General features: G+C 31.7%; 1 protein-coding gene across 1 annotated transcript in view; it reads left to right on the top strand.

Annotated features, from left to right (window-relative positions):
- Positions 1 to 16,082, top strand: part of LOC142229025 (uncharacterized) — a 549,429-nt gene that overhangs the window by 412,956 nt on the left and 120,391 nt on the right. The gene's annotated exons all lie outside the window — the stretch shown is intronic.

Genomic DNA, 16,082 nt, shown 5'->3' with positions numbered 1-16,082 from the left:
TAAACCGATCCCCCGATTTGCCTTTCGGAGCCTCTAACAGAAGCAAATTGCATCCGATCTGGCTGAAATTTGGTACATGGTGTTAGTTTTATAGCCGAGTCCGAACGGCGTTCCACATTGCGTGAAAACACTTAGAGAAGCTTTGAAACCCTCAGAAATGTCACCAGCATTACTGAGGTGGGATAATTCACCGCTGAAAAACTTTTTGGTGTTCGGTCGAAGCAGGAATCGAACCCACGACCTTGTGTATGCAAGGCGGACATGCTAACCATTGCACCACGGTGGCTATACAATATGATACAATATAATACAATCACTAAATTCAAAAAATTCTTATTAGAGCATCACTGCTCTCGTCAGCTTTCTATATAGCACTGTTGGCTGATGTTGTTGTTCGAATTGTTCTTCGTCTGTCGGTGCTCGGTATTGCTTTCTTGCTGTAATATGCGGACATTATTTAAGTTTGGTTGATGTTTGGTTGTTGCACAGTGGGTTGCTAAGATCAACCAATTTGGAAGATCGGTTTACATGGAGTAGGTTAAATCAAAATTTTTGATTTAACCTACTCCATCTTTTGATTTAACCTACTCCAAGACTAAGAATTAACCTACGACGCATTCAGACGGACATTAATAAGTGGCCCTGTATTTTCACTCCAATCAAGAGAATATACGTACATCAGTTCTATGTTTTTCAAACAGAATTAGATACTTTTTATATACTCATCTTTCATGTAGGCTCTATAAATATGAATTGTAAGAAATGTGTATTAACAAAGTATTAGTCTAAATTACTTATTCGCAGAAAATATTCTCTGAATTATTTTTTTCTGAGAAAATTGCATCAAATTTATATTTCTAAAGAATATTGCATTGTAATTTACCCAAAAACCTATTGCTCGTATGCCATGGATATTACAATGTTAAATGTAAAGCAAACATCCGTAATGTATACAAATGAAACCAAACAAAAAATCGTATAACAAAATAAATAAAAATAGAAATCCATTAATATTACAACAGATACCCTATTGAATTGTATACACAATTCTCTCGAACTCGGTGAAATATGCGTTAAATCTCACACATTTACATCAAAGATAGATTACAATTGCGGGTATTTGGCAAATAATGGAGTACGCAGTACAACATCCTGCGACAATATTAGCATGGTTCAAAAAATATATTTTTTTCAAGTGAATTGAAACTTGACTAGAATAATAAATTTTTTATTGTAAGATATGTACTTTCGTTGCGGTTTAATTTTAACTGACATTATTTTGGGGCATGTGAGTACACGCAAAAAAATAATTCTTTCCTCCCAAACGAAATTTTAGACAAACAAAGTTCGTTTCTCATTTGCTTTTCGTTGAAAGGAAGTGTATTTGGAAGAAAAGTATATACTTTTTGTGATAAACGTTTATTCTTTTCCAGGATGTTAAAAACAGTTTCATAAAGACTACATCAAACAAATTTTTTTCTAGCTAATTGCATTTTCCCTCACATCTTTCTCACTTCCACGAAGTTTTTTAGTTATTAGCACCTTTTTCTGTAATACAAACAATGTAGAAGAAATTATACGATTTTATAAATTCAAAATTTTTTTTACCTTTCTCCTGGACGGAGAATCGAACCGCGGACCATGCAATTTGTATGCCAACACACTATCCACTGAGCTATGTAGCCGTTATTGACATCAATAGACAATTACCCATATAACTAAGTTATATTTATATAGCATAGCATAGCTAGTTGGGCACCGTGGAGTAGTGGTTGCTACGTCCGACTTGTATGCCAAGGGTCGTGGGTTCGATCCCTGCTTCGACCAATTTTTTTTTTTTTACATATATTGCAGATATGGTCTGAAGATTCCGAAAAAATGTTCCACATTACTTTCTACTATATTAAATTTTTACTATGAACTGTAAAATGTGTCTTATTAAAGACCTAGACCCAGAAAAGAACAGTGTTTGATATAAATGAAATGGACTGTGTTGTTGGTTCAAAAATAACTTTTTTTATTGATAAAATAAAAATTTTGTAACAAACGAATTTTTTTGGTGATACAAGTGTATACTTTTCGAAGCAATTGAAAAAACTCTAACAAAAGAAAATCGTTTTCGGTACACGTTTTCCAAACGTTTTTTTTTCTTTGCGTGTATATATAAACAATTTCATAAATATCTGTTATTACCACTAAATACTAAATTCAGCGACCCCAACTAACGTTTTAGTAAAAACAAATATTTGATGTTGGAACACAATGTGATTGCACGTTATCATGTAATGGAAAGCGTTGCGTTTAATCAGGCCAAATACAACAATTGCAGCTTAATTGTGCATAAATCATTGTGCAACGCGAACTCGAATATCCTGCCACAGAAAAATCCATATTAAGGTGACAGTGTAACACTAACATTTACAGCAAACGGAAGGAAAGGAACACAGAGCAGTAATAGCAGATAACTCTGAAAGCATATACTTAGTTTAGTAGCCAATCATTAGGATAATAGATTTAGCTGTAACTCATGCGAACTAAAAATGGGGTGATTGGAGAAAGGAATTATTAATCAATACAGTAGGCATAAATGTTTTCAGCAACTTTGCACAACAAATTTTAGAAAACAGAAATTATTTTCAAGTGTAATCGGTTATATTTATCTACATTACTACTATGATTAAGAAGCTATTTTATGGTAACGAACGAACAAATAGATGGACAGACGGACGGACGGAAGAGCAGCCATGCCTAAAATGATCAATATGAAAGATATGGGTTCTAGGCCTAACATTTACGGAAGGTTCACTCTGACCACAGTTTTTATTATTTTTTCATTTCATTTCACTTTATTTATAATTATAATCGGAAGCTCAAATAAGGCCAAAATTTATTAACTGACCACTTACTAGCTGAAGGTATAAATAGTATGGTTTCGCCATACTGATATATAATACAACAAAGTGAGGCATTGTGCGGGTATTATTAAAAAAAAAAAAACACAAGTATATACGGCCGTAAGTTCGGCCAGGCCGAATCTTATGTACCCTCCACCATGTATTGCATAGAAACTTGTACTAAAGACTGTCATCCACAATCGAATTACTTGAGTTGTGGTATCTTAAAACTTCTTAACATCGTTTTCTAAATTGTGAGTTAGTCCATACGTGATAGAGAGCCAGAATTGAAATATGGGGGTCGCTTATATGGGGGCTATATACAATTATGAACTAGATATGGACCAATTTTTGTGTGATTGGGGATCAATTTATCTGAGGGCTATATATAACTATAGAACGATATGGATTTAATTAGGCATGATACCAAACTTCAACTAACTCGGATGAAATTTGCACCTCCAAGAGGCTCCAAAACCAAATCTCGGGATCGGTTTATATGGGTGCTATATATGATTATGGATTGATATGGATCACTTTTGACATGGCTGTTAAATATAATATACTACCATCACGTACCAAATTTCAACCAGATCGAATGAATTTTGCTTCTGGGGATCGGTTTATATGGGGGCTATATATAATTATGGACTGATATGAACCAATTCCTGCATGGTTGTTGGATACCATATACTAACATCACGTACCAAATTTCAACCGAATCGGATGAATATTGTTCTTCCAAGGGGCTCCGGAGGTCAAATCTGGGGATCGGTTTATATGGGGGCTATATGTAATTATTGACCGATTTCGATCAATTTTTGCATGGGTGTTTGAGGACATATATTAACACCACGTACAAAATTTAAACTGAATCAGATGAATTTTTGTCTTCCAAGAGGCTCCGGAGGTCAACTCTGGTGATCGGTTTATATGGGGGCTATATATAATTATGGACCGATGTGGACCAATTTTTGCATGGTTGTTAGACACCATATACTAACACCATGTACCAAATTTCAACCGGATCGGATGAAATTTGCTTCTTTTAGAGGCTCCGCAAGCCAAATTGGGGGATCTGTTTAAATGGGGGCTACATGTAATTATGGACCGATGTGGACCAATTTTTGCATGTATACTAACACCATGTACCAAATTTCATGATTATGGATTGGATGGATGCCGTGTGTATTTGTTATGCATACGGCAGACTATGTTCCACTGATGAGCTCAAATAAGAGCGATACTATGTTGTTCTTTGGAACAAGTTAATATATGCAACTTTGATCGTGGATCCATTTTGCATTGTAATATAAAAAAATTTTCTTCCATTTGACAAATAGTGTTAACTTATTTGTAACATGTTGCAATTAGAAAACTATTTTAGTTAAAATTTTCTAAAATAAACCTACATTTTCTTCCACGGTGGGTTCACTTTTTTTTGGGTGTATGCTAAGCAAAATTTGCATTCGTATTTTAAAGACATGAAATCTTTGACCTCACGACAATAATTTTTTCAGTGCAGCAAAAAATGAAGCACTATTTCAGCAGGATTGTAAGGGAGAGAGGCAATACCCACTGCTTACAAAACAACCGAATCAGCGCTAATTTTTGTGGGCGATGCCCCGATTTAGAGCAGCTTCTACATAGCGCTGATATAATTGCTCATTTTAATAGAAATATTGCTCAGAAGCAGGGATCCGGAGCGGTCCATTTTTTTCGCTCCGCTCCGCTCCCGCTCCGGAGAAAAAAAAACCGCTCCGCTCCACGCTCCGCTCCGAGAAAAAAAATCGCTCCGCTCCTCTTCGAGAAAATTATAGTACAAACATTGTATTATTTGTTCAATTGAGTTTTATTTTATTTAGAAAAATCGGGCGGTACATATATGGGAGCTATAGCTAAATCTGAACCGATTTCGATGATTTTTTGCACATATAGTTAGTGCTATAGAAGATTACACTTAGCCAACTTTGAGTAAGATCGGTTGATAAATAAGGGTTTTATGACCTAATTTGGCAAAATGGGGCGATACATATATATGGGACCTATATCTAAATCGGAACCGATTTCGATGAAATTTTCAGACTTAAAGGGTGATAGAGAAGATTATTATTATTAAAAAGTGCAACGTGACCCCATTTGTCGAAATCGGGCAATACATATATATGGGAGCTATATCTAAATTTGATCCGGTTTCTTCCAAATTCAATAGCGTTCGTCCTTGTGCCCAAAAAAAAACTCCCTGTACCAAACTTCATCAAAATCCGTTAATAATTGCGACCGGAATCCTGTGAACAACAAATACATGGACAGACGGACGGATGGACGGACGGACACCAAGCGCTAGATCGACTCAGGAGGTGATTCTGAGTCGATCGGTATATATTTTATGGGGTCTAAAATCAATATTTCTGGTAGGCACATTTTTTTGGCAGATCAAACTTATTATACCCTAACCACTATGTGGTTTAGGGTATAATGAATTTAAAACAATGTGTTGAAACATTTTATTAATTTTGAAGATTTTTTCAGAAATATTAAATCCATTTTGACTTCATTAAAACGAAATTTTCATTCATGTTAGGATACTCATTTTTATGTCGAATCACTTAGCTATAAGGACAAACAGACTTCATTGAAAAGTTTAGAGACTTTTAGACAAGGAAAAAACTTTATTTCAGAGAAATACGTCTTCTATTCTAAGCAAAATTCGTATTAGTATTTTAAGCATGTTAAATATTTGGCCTCCCGACAATATTCTTTGCGGTGCACCATCTACTATTTAATATGTGATAGAAACCAAATTTATGAAAATGGACCAAATTCTGTTTGGTCCGACCATCGGACCAAATTTAAAAATTAGAAATCTTTTGGACCAATTTTGGTCCGATCGGACCAAAACGGCAACGCTGATTGGAATTGAAAGTCTATACACAGAGTAGAAGTAACTACACTCCGAAAGTTTTTTTGTTTTGCAACAGACGTAGAGAAGAGGTTTTGTTATATTTGTAATGTGTGTGTGTATGTTTATGTTTATGTTTGCAACAACCTCCATCGAAATCAGTCCGTGGTATACCTACGAATATTCTTACTCAGATCTAGTGTTACCTAATTTCACTTTTTTCCACTTTATTGTAAAAATACATTTTCGAACAGCGTTTTTAAGAAATGCTCGTTCTTAAAAAAAGTAGATAACATGCAGTAATACAAATCAAGTCATTATTTTTCAATGTGAGAAAAAATTAAAATAAATGTATATGCGCACATTTTTCAACCAAAATTGAAACTATCCATAATTTTAATTAAATTTTCGAGAACTTATATCAGAAATAAGAGAATGCTAGGATATAGTACAATAGTAAAGCAAATATGAATGTCCTTACACTGAAAAAAAAAATTCTTAATTATTAAAGTCACGTTGACCTTACCTCAAAAATTTTATCTTTCATGTTATGATACACATTTTTAAGTAAAATCACTTAATTATAAGGACAATACAACTTCATTCAAAAGTTTATTGACTTTTGGACAAGGAAAAAACCTTATTTTAGAGAAATGCGTCCTCCATGTTAAGCAAAATTTGCATTTTTATTCTAAGGACATGAAATCTTTGACTTTACGACAATATTTTTTTCAGTGTAGAAAACTAAAAAATTAAATATAAATAAGATCGTTTAATTGCCTTTATTTGACGTTCATTACAAACATCTTTGTAGTAATACGGGATGAAATTGATCGAAAGTACTGTTGTTACTTTTACAACACATACTAGAGATATATTTTGACATTTGCCGTTTTTGAAAACAATTACTAAAAAAACACGTTGTGTTTTTCCCAATGTACGTACGTACAAAAATACATATCGTACATTTTAAACGTTTACTCACACTACGCTAAGTACTAGCTATATTTGAAATTACCTACACAGTGTAATTTCAAAGTTACACATTTCATTCAAGTAATATTTTATTCGGAGCGGAGCGGTTTTTCATTTGGAAACCGCTCCCGCTCCGCTCCGGATTTTAGAAATGCCGCTCCGCTCCCGCTCCGGCAAAAAAGGGCTTGCTCCGCTCCGCTCCACGCTCCGATCCGCTCCGGATCACTGCTCAGAAGTGATATATAATATTGAGTATAGCATTGTTGGCGTGAAGGAAAACAGCACTACTTTTCATACATCTATACTGCATGAATTGGTTGCAATAACGTAAACGAATGATCATAAACTAGTTTGGTTACTCGTTTACATTATTGCCACCGATTCATGCAGTGTGGATGCACTGCCTACTTTATTGTATACCAAATAGCGCAACTAAACTCTTACTGCTGAAGTATTTTTTGCTGGGAGGTTACTTTTAATGTGTTAATATAGCAAACGTCCGCGAACAATAGTTCACTTTTATGAGGTGTCCGGTTTTCAGAGTATATTAGTTTGAGAGGTTTCACTGTATATACATTTTAATCAATATATAAATATTAATCCCAAAAAAGTGCAATCTTATCATTATTAAAGCTGGCTGGACTATTGATATGACACAAATTCTTAGTTGCTCGTTCATGAACATTTATTCAAATAAATACAGTAATACATTAACATGTGTGAACGATATTTATATTAAATTTATATATTAAATATAATTCAAATTCCCCTGAAATTATTTTCAACCTTAAGAAATTATAATTTGTGCGGAAGCATTGAAATACAATATTGAATACATTTTTGTGCCTTGTGATTATCAAACTGTGAATTACTAGCAAACCAAACTTAAGCTTCACCCTCTTAACGATATCTCATTCATGCAAGAATACCAGTTGGAATTTAAATGTCATTGATAGAAATTACAAATTGAGACCGAAGGGAATTCTTGTCACAGACTGATAACAACTTTTGACTGTTTACCATCATTTGCATTTGTATGGGATTATGGTGCAGAAAATATTTGTGTACTTCTTCATAATTCTTCTTCGTTTTCGCTTTACCTCTTATCTTTTGGGGGAGCAAAATTAATACTTGACTTATTTCAATACTTGGAAAAATGCGATAAGTATTTGATATGGCAAATGACACTAACGGAAAATGTTAGTAAATTTATTACGTTGAATTTATTTAAACAGTATATGCTGTATGAATTTGGGACTTTATTTTATAGTCTTTAGCTAAAATTTCGCTACTTTGGAAAATGAGGTTTATTGTAGTTGATAACAATTCAACTCTAATAGCGTTTAAAATTCAAACATATGTAATATTTATTTCCGACCATTTAAAGTATATACATCCTTGATCAGGGGAAAGCCTAAGACGAGCTAAAGATATCCACCTGCCGACGGTCTAATCATATTGCCTGTCGTAATCGCTCTACAGCAGGGATGGGAAATGCAGTACTATAGTACCTTTTTGTCCACATTTTATTTCTCTAGAAAATTTTGCCACAATTTTATTTCTATAGAAAATTTTGCCACAATTTTATTGCTATAGAAATTTTTGTCAAAATTTTATTTCAATAGAAAATTTTGTAAAAATTTTATTTCTATAGAAAATTTCGTCAAAATTTTATTTCTATAGAAAAGTTTGTCAAAATTTTATTTTTATAGAAGGTTTTATCAAAATTTTATATCTATAAAAAATATTGTCAAAAATTTATTTCAATAGAAAAATTTTATTTCGATAGAAAATTTTGTCAAAACTTTATTTATATAGAATATTTTGTCAACATTTTTTTATAGAAAATTTTGTCAAAACTTTATTTTTATAGAATATTTTGTCAATATTTTATTTGTATAGAAAATTTTGTCAAAACTTTATTTCTATACCAAGATTTATCAAAATTTTATTTCTTAAGCAAATTTCGTCAAATTTTATTTCTACAGAAAATTTTGTAAAAAAAAATATTTCTAAAAAAAATTTGTAATAATTTTATTCTGTTTAAAATGTTTAAAGAAAATTTTGCCAAAATTTTATTTGTATAGAAAATTTTGTCAAAATTTAATTTCTATAGAAAATTCTGTCAAAATTTTATTTCTACAGAAAATTTTGCCAAAATTTTATTTCTATAGGCAATTTCGTCAAAATTTTATTTCTATAGAAAATTTTGTCAACATTTTATTTCTATAGAACATTTTGTCAAAATTTTATTTCTATAGAAAATGTTGTCAAAAAAAATGTATTTCTAAAAATTTTGTGATAATTTTATTCTTTTTAAAATGTTTATAGAAAATTTGGTCAAAATTGTATTTCTATAGAAAATTTTGTTAAAACTTTATTTCTATAGAACATTTTGTCAAAATTTTATTTTTATAGAAAATTTTGTCAAAATTTTATTTCTATCGAAAATTTCGTCAAAATTTTATTTCTTTAGCAAATCTTATCAGTATTTAAGTCTTGTCAAAATTTTATTTTTATAGAAAATTTTGTCAAAATTTTATTTCTACAGAAAATTTTGTCAAAATTTTATTTCTACAGAAAATTTTGTCAAAATTTTATTTCTATAGAAAATTTTGTCAAAATTTTATTTCTATAGAAGATTTTATCAAAATTTTATTTCTATAGAAAATTTTGTCAACATTTTATTCTATAGAACATTTTGTCAAAATTTTATTTCTATAGAAAATTTTGTCAAAATTTTATTTCTATAGAAAATTTTGTCAAAATTTTATTTCCATAGAAAATTTTTTTAAAACTTTATTTCTATAGAATATTTTGTCAATTTTTTTAAAACATTTTGCCAACATTTTATTTCTATAGAACATTTTGTCAAAATTTTATTTCTATAGGCAATTTCGTCAAAATTTTATTTTTGTACAAAATTTTGTCAAATTTTTATTTCTATAGAAAATTTTGTCAAAATTTTATTTCTATAGAAAATTTTGTCCAAATTTTATTTCTATAGAAAATTTTGTCCAAATTTTATTTCTATAGAAAATTTTGTCTAAACTTTATTTCTATAGAATATTTTGTCAAAATTTTATTTTTATAGAAAATTTTGTCAATACTTTATTTCTATAAAATATTGTGTCAAAAATTTATTTCTATATAAAATGTTGTCAAAATTTTATTTCTATAGAAAATTTTGTCAAAATTGTATTTTTATTTATCTACAGATAATGTACGAATTACATTATTAATTCTACTGTTTGGTAGATTGGAAGGCTGCATATTCCAATCTACCAAACAGTAGAATTCTACCAACTGTTGCCACAGTGATTACAATACTACTGTAGTCTTTGTTAGCGGATATAAAACTAAAATATTTAAAATTGATGAGTTGACAAACAAATTTTAGTTTCTTTAAAATTCAATCTAACGAAGCTTTGGACAATAATCTTCCAATGGAATTTTTGTTGAAATTTAGTGAAAAGTACTTTTTTGCTCAAAAAATACCTTTTTGTACTTTCTTAAAAATTTTATTTCCATACCTGCTCTACAGCCTTCAATAACACACAACAAGATAAAAATTCTAAACAAAAAGTCACTTATCCCAGCCAAAAGTACTCAATGAGAGGAGAAAAGTACTTTCTGAATTTTTCTAGATTTTGAGTACTTTTTTGTAATTTTCTTCTATTCGCTCGAAGTATAATGTTATTTTTTTTTGCAGTCTTCAGCAAAATTGTAGCTCTTGACTCGGCCAAAAATGCTGAATAAGTCGAAAAAACTTTCATTTTCATGCTCAAAACCCCAAAAATGTCGCCGATTTTTTTCCCCGCTTTTCGACTACTATTGAAAATTTGAACTATTGAAAATTGATGTTCTGTAGAACATCTCAGGAAGTAGTTAGAATATCATGTCGTGTTATCATATTAGGTGCATATCACAAACATTTCAATAGACGTTTTGATGCATCGTGTTCAATGGCGTTTGTGGCTGAGTGTGCTAAGGCGTTCTGTTATGGTGCCAACAGACCCAGGTTCGACAATCGGTGGAAGCGAAGAAGTTTTTTGGAAAAATTAAATAATAAGAAAATAAAAGTGTAACAAAACATACTGGTAAAAATAAAAAGTGAAATTGAAAAAAAATTTAGTTTTTTTAGTTTTTTAAATTTCTTCGTCCAAATGAACTTCTAAAGCAATGCAAAGAATCCAAAAATGGAGTACTTCCGTCCTACGACAATCCCAGGTAAAATTCATTGGAGATTATGCAAGTTTGCACTACTTCCGGATCACAAATTGGGGACCCAAACTATTTGTTTGGAAACTCTTTTTTTGCTGATATATTAAGTCCGAAAAATTTCATCTTCATGCTTAAAATCCCAAAAATTTCGAAAAACTTACCATTTTATTCACCGATTTGTTACGTTCTTCGACACCAGCTCTTGAACTATTCAAAATTTTACCAAACAATCAAGGGAAGAAATATAAAAAAATATGAACAACTTTCTAGTACATACCAACTTCATAAGATGGCATACAAACTTTTCCTTAATATACCACCAACGAAATTCTTCGAGGGTATTCTGGCTTAATACACTAAGGGGGGATATTGAATCCATAGCAATCAACATTTTCCATGGAAAAAAGGCTATTGATTTTAATCTAATGGATGTGGTGGATTTTCACGTGGAAAATATAACACAGATATTGCTTATATATTCAAATTGAACATTTGTTTTATTGGAAAAATTAAGTCAAGTGTAATAGAAAGTATCACCCCTCAATACAAACGCTACAAACTTGTCATGTCTGGAAAGAAGAAAGCCTACGGATAGATATTTCGATAAGAATAGAAATTGGAAAATTCTCTTGTTTATTTGGTTTTTGTCAAACCTAAGTAACGATTATGTTTATCGAGGATATATACTTGACATGACATGGCATAAACAACCAGCATCAATGATATGAGTTTGAAGAATTTCAAATATCGAAGCAATTGACTTTAGGAGATTTGTAACAACAGAGCTTATGGAAAATTAAATTGAGAAATTTTGAACGTGCGATTTCATTTATAACACCCTACGCGAGATATTGAAATTCGAAATGAAAATAGGTTGAGGTAATGACTTAAATTCACAATGAACATTGATACATTGAACAGTGACGGAAGACTCTAAATATATTAGACTCTAAGTATCTTAGGGAGTTAGCATAAAAAACAGTATCTAAAATAAACGGAATTCAAAACATACATTTCCGTATTTTTAAACCCACAACCATGGAAAAAAGGCTATTGATTTTAATCTAATGGATGTGGTGGATTTTACGTGGAAAATATAAGGAGTTAGCATAAAAAACATTATCTAAGATAAACAGAATTCAAAAGAAACCTTTCCGTGTTTTTAAGCCCACAACAATAGGATAGTGATAGGGGGAACGTTTGCCACTTCGTTTGCAACACATCGACATATCGATTTCCGACAATACACGGTCTATATATCGTCACCAAAAACAAGTGGAAGTTGTTCCACAAACATTTCTTTTAAAGCGTATCCCGGGATCACCCATCGATTTTTTCCACTTCCGATGCAGTTCTTTTGGGCAAGTCTCAGAAAGTAGAGAACTAGGCCGTTTGGAGCGAAAATTTACATTTTGAATAATAGAATTTCGCAAAAAAGAAGAGAAAACCAATACAAATAAAATTAAAAATGACATCATCAGGTGAGATTTGAACCTATATCGTTTGACATTTTCATTTCCATGGAAGTTATTTTGGGAAAGTTTTGCAAATTACGAGTATTTTTAATTTTTTGTTGATTTTTAATGCAAAAAATATATTTCTACAAAAATATATGCAGAAAATAACAAAATAAAAACGATGTATAATATAAAATAACAAGTATATACGGCCGTATGTTCGGCCAGGCCGAAGCTTAAGTTCTCTCCACCATGGATAGCGTAGAAACTTCCTCTAAACACTGCCATCCACAATCGAATTACTTGAGTTGCGGTAACGCTTGCCGATGGCAATGTATTTTCAAACCTCCTAATACTCTCTTCTAAATTGTAAGTAAGTCCATACATTGTCCATCAAAAAATACCGATTAAATACGTTTATTTTGAATTTTGACAACATTTTCTATAGAAATGAAATTGTCACAAAATTTTCTATAGAAATAAAGTTTTGACAAAATTTTCTATAGAAATAAAATTTTGGTAGATTATTTTGGCTCGAGTTGCAACCATGATTATGAACTGATATGGACCAATTTTTGTGATTTGATTGGAGATCGGCTATATACAACTATACACCGATATAGACCAATTTTGGTATGGTTGTTAGCGGCCATATACTAACACAACGTTACAAATTTGAACCGGATCGGATGAAATATACTTCTCTTAGAGGCTCCGCAAGCCAAATCTGAGGGTCCGTTTATATGGGGGCTATACGTAAAAGTGGACCGATATGGCCCATTTGCAATACCATCCGACCTGCATCAATAGCAACTACTTGTGCCAAGTTTCAAGTCTATAGCTTGTTTCGTTCGGAAGTTAGCGTGATTTCAACAGACGGACGGACGGACATACTTAGATCGATTCAGAATTTCACCACGACCCAGAATATATATACTTTATGGGATCTTAGAGCAATATTTCGATGTGTTACAAACGGAATGACAAAGTTAATATACCCCCCATCCTATGGTGGACGGTATAAAAAGAAATATTTTAGAAAAATATTTGATCAAAAATTCACCGCCGGTGAGATTCGAAACTGCGTTCTTTATTTTTTCATTCATACTAATAAAGAACACCTTCAGAAGCAGTTAGAATGTTATGATTTGGTGTCTTATAACAAACTCTGTTTTGGTGCCAAAAACCCAGGTTCAACCCTCGATGGAGGCAAAAAAAAAATTTAAAATTGTAAAAACTAGATAATAAGAAAATAAAAGTATAACAAAAATATTGATAAAAATAAAAAGTGAAATTAGTAAAAAGAATTTTTTTTTTATTTTTTTTAATTTCTTCATTCAAATGATCTTTTAAAGCAATGCAAAAGATCCAAAACTGCAGTACTTTAATCCTATGACAGCCTATGTAAAATCCATTGGAGATTTGAAATACTTCCGGTTCACAAATTGAAGATCCAAACTACTTTTTTGGAAGCTCGTTTTTTGCTAGGAATCTTAATCAGGGCAATTACAGTCAACTGACCTTTTCTATATCACGGTGAAATTTCACCCATATCTATACACTTTGTGTGCTCTAAATTCACTCATTGAATTCATCTGTAGAATTGTAATTCTCCGAAAATCTAGAGGTATTTTAGGACCATAAAGAGGTGTGTCGAATATGGGGTGTACCGGTCCATGTTTTGGTATAGCCGCCATATTGACCGATCTCCTGATTTTTATTCTTGGGCTTCTATAAACTGTCTTTATTACCCGATTTGCCTGAAATTGAAAATCTAGACGTATTTTAGGACCACAAATAGGTGTGCTGAAATTGAGGTGTATCGGTCCATTTTTTGGTATTCCCCCATATAGACTGATCTCCCGATTTTACTTCTTGGACGTCTAGAGACTATATTTTCTAGCCGATTTGCTTGAAATTGAAAATCTGGAGGTATTTTAAGATCACAAATAGGTTTGTCGCAAATGGTGCCTATCGGTCTATGTTTTGGTATAGCCACTATATAGACTGATCTCCCGATTTTACTTCTTGGGCTTCTAGAATTCATAGTTTTCACCCAATTCGTTTAAAAGAGGAATTGTAGAGGTATTTGAGGAACATTAAGTGGTGGTGAGTATTGGTCCATGTTTTGGTATAGCCCCCATATAGACCTAACTCCCGTATGTATTTCTAGGACTTTTGGAATCCGGCTGACCACAAATAGGTCAGCCGAATATGGTGTGTGTGTCGGCCCATGTTTTAGTATAGCCTCCACATAGACCGATCTCCAGATTTAACTACTTGGACTTCTTGAAACTGTAGTTTTTATCCGATTTTGCACAAAAATGTAAATACACTGGAATTTTAGACCCTCAAAAATCTGTATCGCATTTATTTTTACCGGTACATTTGGTAAAGCATCGATATAGACGGATTTAACTTCTTGAGGGTACACCCAAAGGAAAAATATTTTCCTCTGGAATGGATCTAGTATTTTCGTTTAGAGCAAACTAATTCGAATTTTTGATTAGCGATTCAACGATTGTCTCTAAAATTTGTGTCAAAAGAAAACTTTGCCTGTCTAAAATTTCGTTCCTCAGAAAAGAAAACACTTCCTTCAGGGTATAGCAGGCGCACTGATCATGAAAATTGCTTGCAACTGAAAGTAAAATTTCCAGATTTTACTCATCGTATTCATTTAAATAATGGCGGAAAAAATCTACAGATTTAAGTTTTCAAATCAAGGAGTTATTTCATCCTATACACGATATGTTTATGATTTCTCTAAAACCCAAACCAAATTGGTTCTCATAAATCCAAAATCTGATCTAGTCTTCATAGGTAGAATCTTTTAATTTTTTCTTCGGGAAGCGTACTGGTTGAAATGATTTGCTTGGGAAAAGATTTGTCATAAAACTCCCTAAATTATCAAGTAACCCGCTACGACGAAGATTTTTCAAAGTAAACTATTATATTTGATTCATGGTGGTGGGTATTTAAGATTCGGCCTGGCCGAACTTAATGCTATGTATATACTTGTTTCACTAAACAAATTGTATCTCGAGTTAGAAATGTCCGATTATATCGTTGTTGATATTTAATTGAAAGGTATTGTGATGGCGAATAATCGTGTATAACATAATTGGATGTGTTATAAGTTACAATCGGATATTTCTAACTCGAGATATAATTTGTTTAGTGAAAAAAAATATAAACATTTTTTTTCGAATTCGACAGATCAAAATACATAAGAAAAGTCACCTCTCATCAAATGTACCTTTTCAGTGTAAACTAGTGTAATAATTTGTCTTTAAATATTGAAAATAATTTTTCGAAATTATTGAAATCGTCCTTGATTTTTGCGAATTTGACCATGAAGCTGCAACGTATTCAGAAGTAAAATATGTATTAGAACACTTTATGTTATACACACCTTTTTACTTGAAACATTGCATAATTTTTACTTGAAGTCCCATTTTATTTGTGGTTAACACTTTTATGCAAACTTTCATATTACATGAAGAAAACATACGAATAAATTAAAATTTGTGACCTGGAATAAAGTACGTTTAACTAAATTTTAAATTGAATTACATCTTAAATGTTAACCTTAGTTGAATCTCCGCTTCTGTGGCTCGCAATCAATATCAA

This window comes from Haematobia irritans, chromosome 3 (assembly GCF_050003625.1).
Source record: "Haematobia irritans isolate KBUSLIRL chromosome 3, ASM5000362v1, whole genome shotgun sequence".
In the NCBI taxonomy this organism is placed as follows: domain Eukaryota; kingdom Metazoa; phylum Arthropoda; class Insecta; order Diptera; family Muscidae; genus Haematobia; species Haematobia irritans.
The sequence above is the reverse complement of the archived record's forward strand: the minus strand, read 5'-3'. Positions and strand labels throughout refer to the sequence as shown.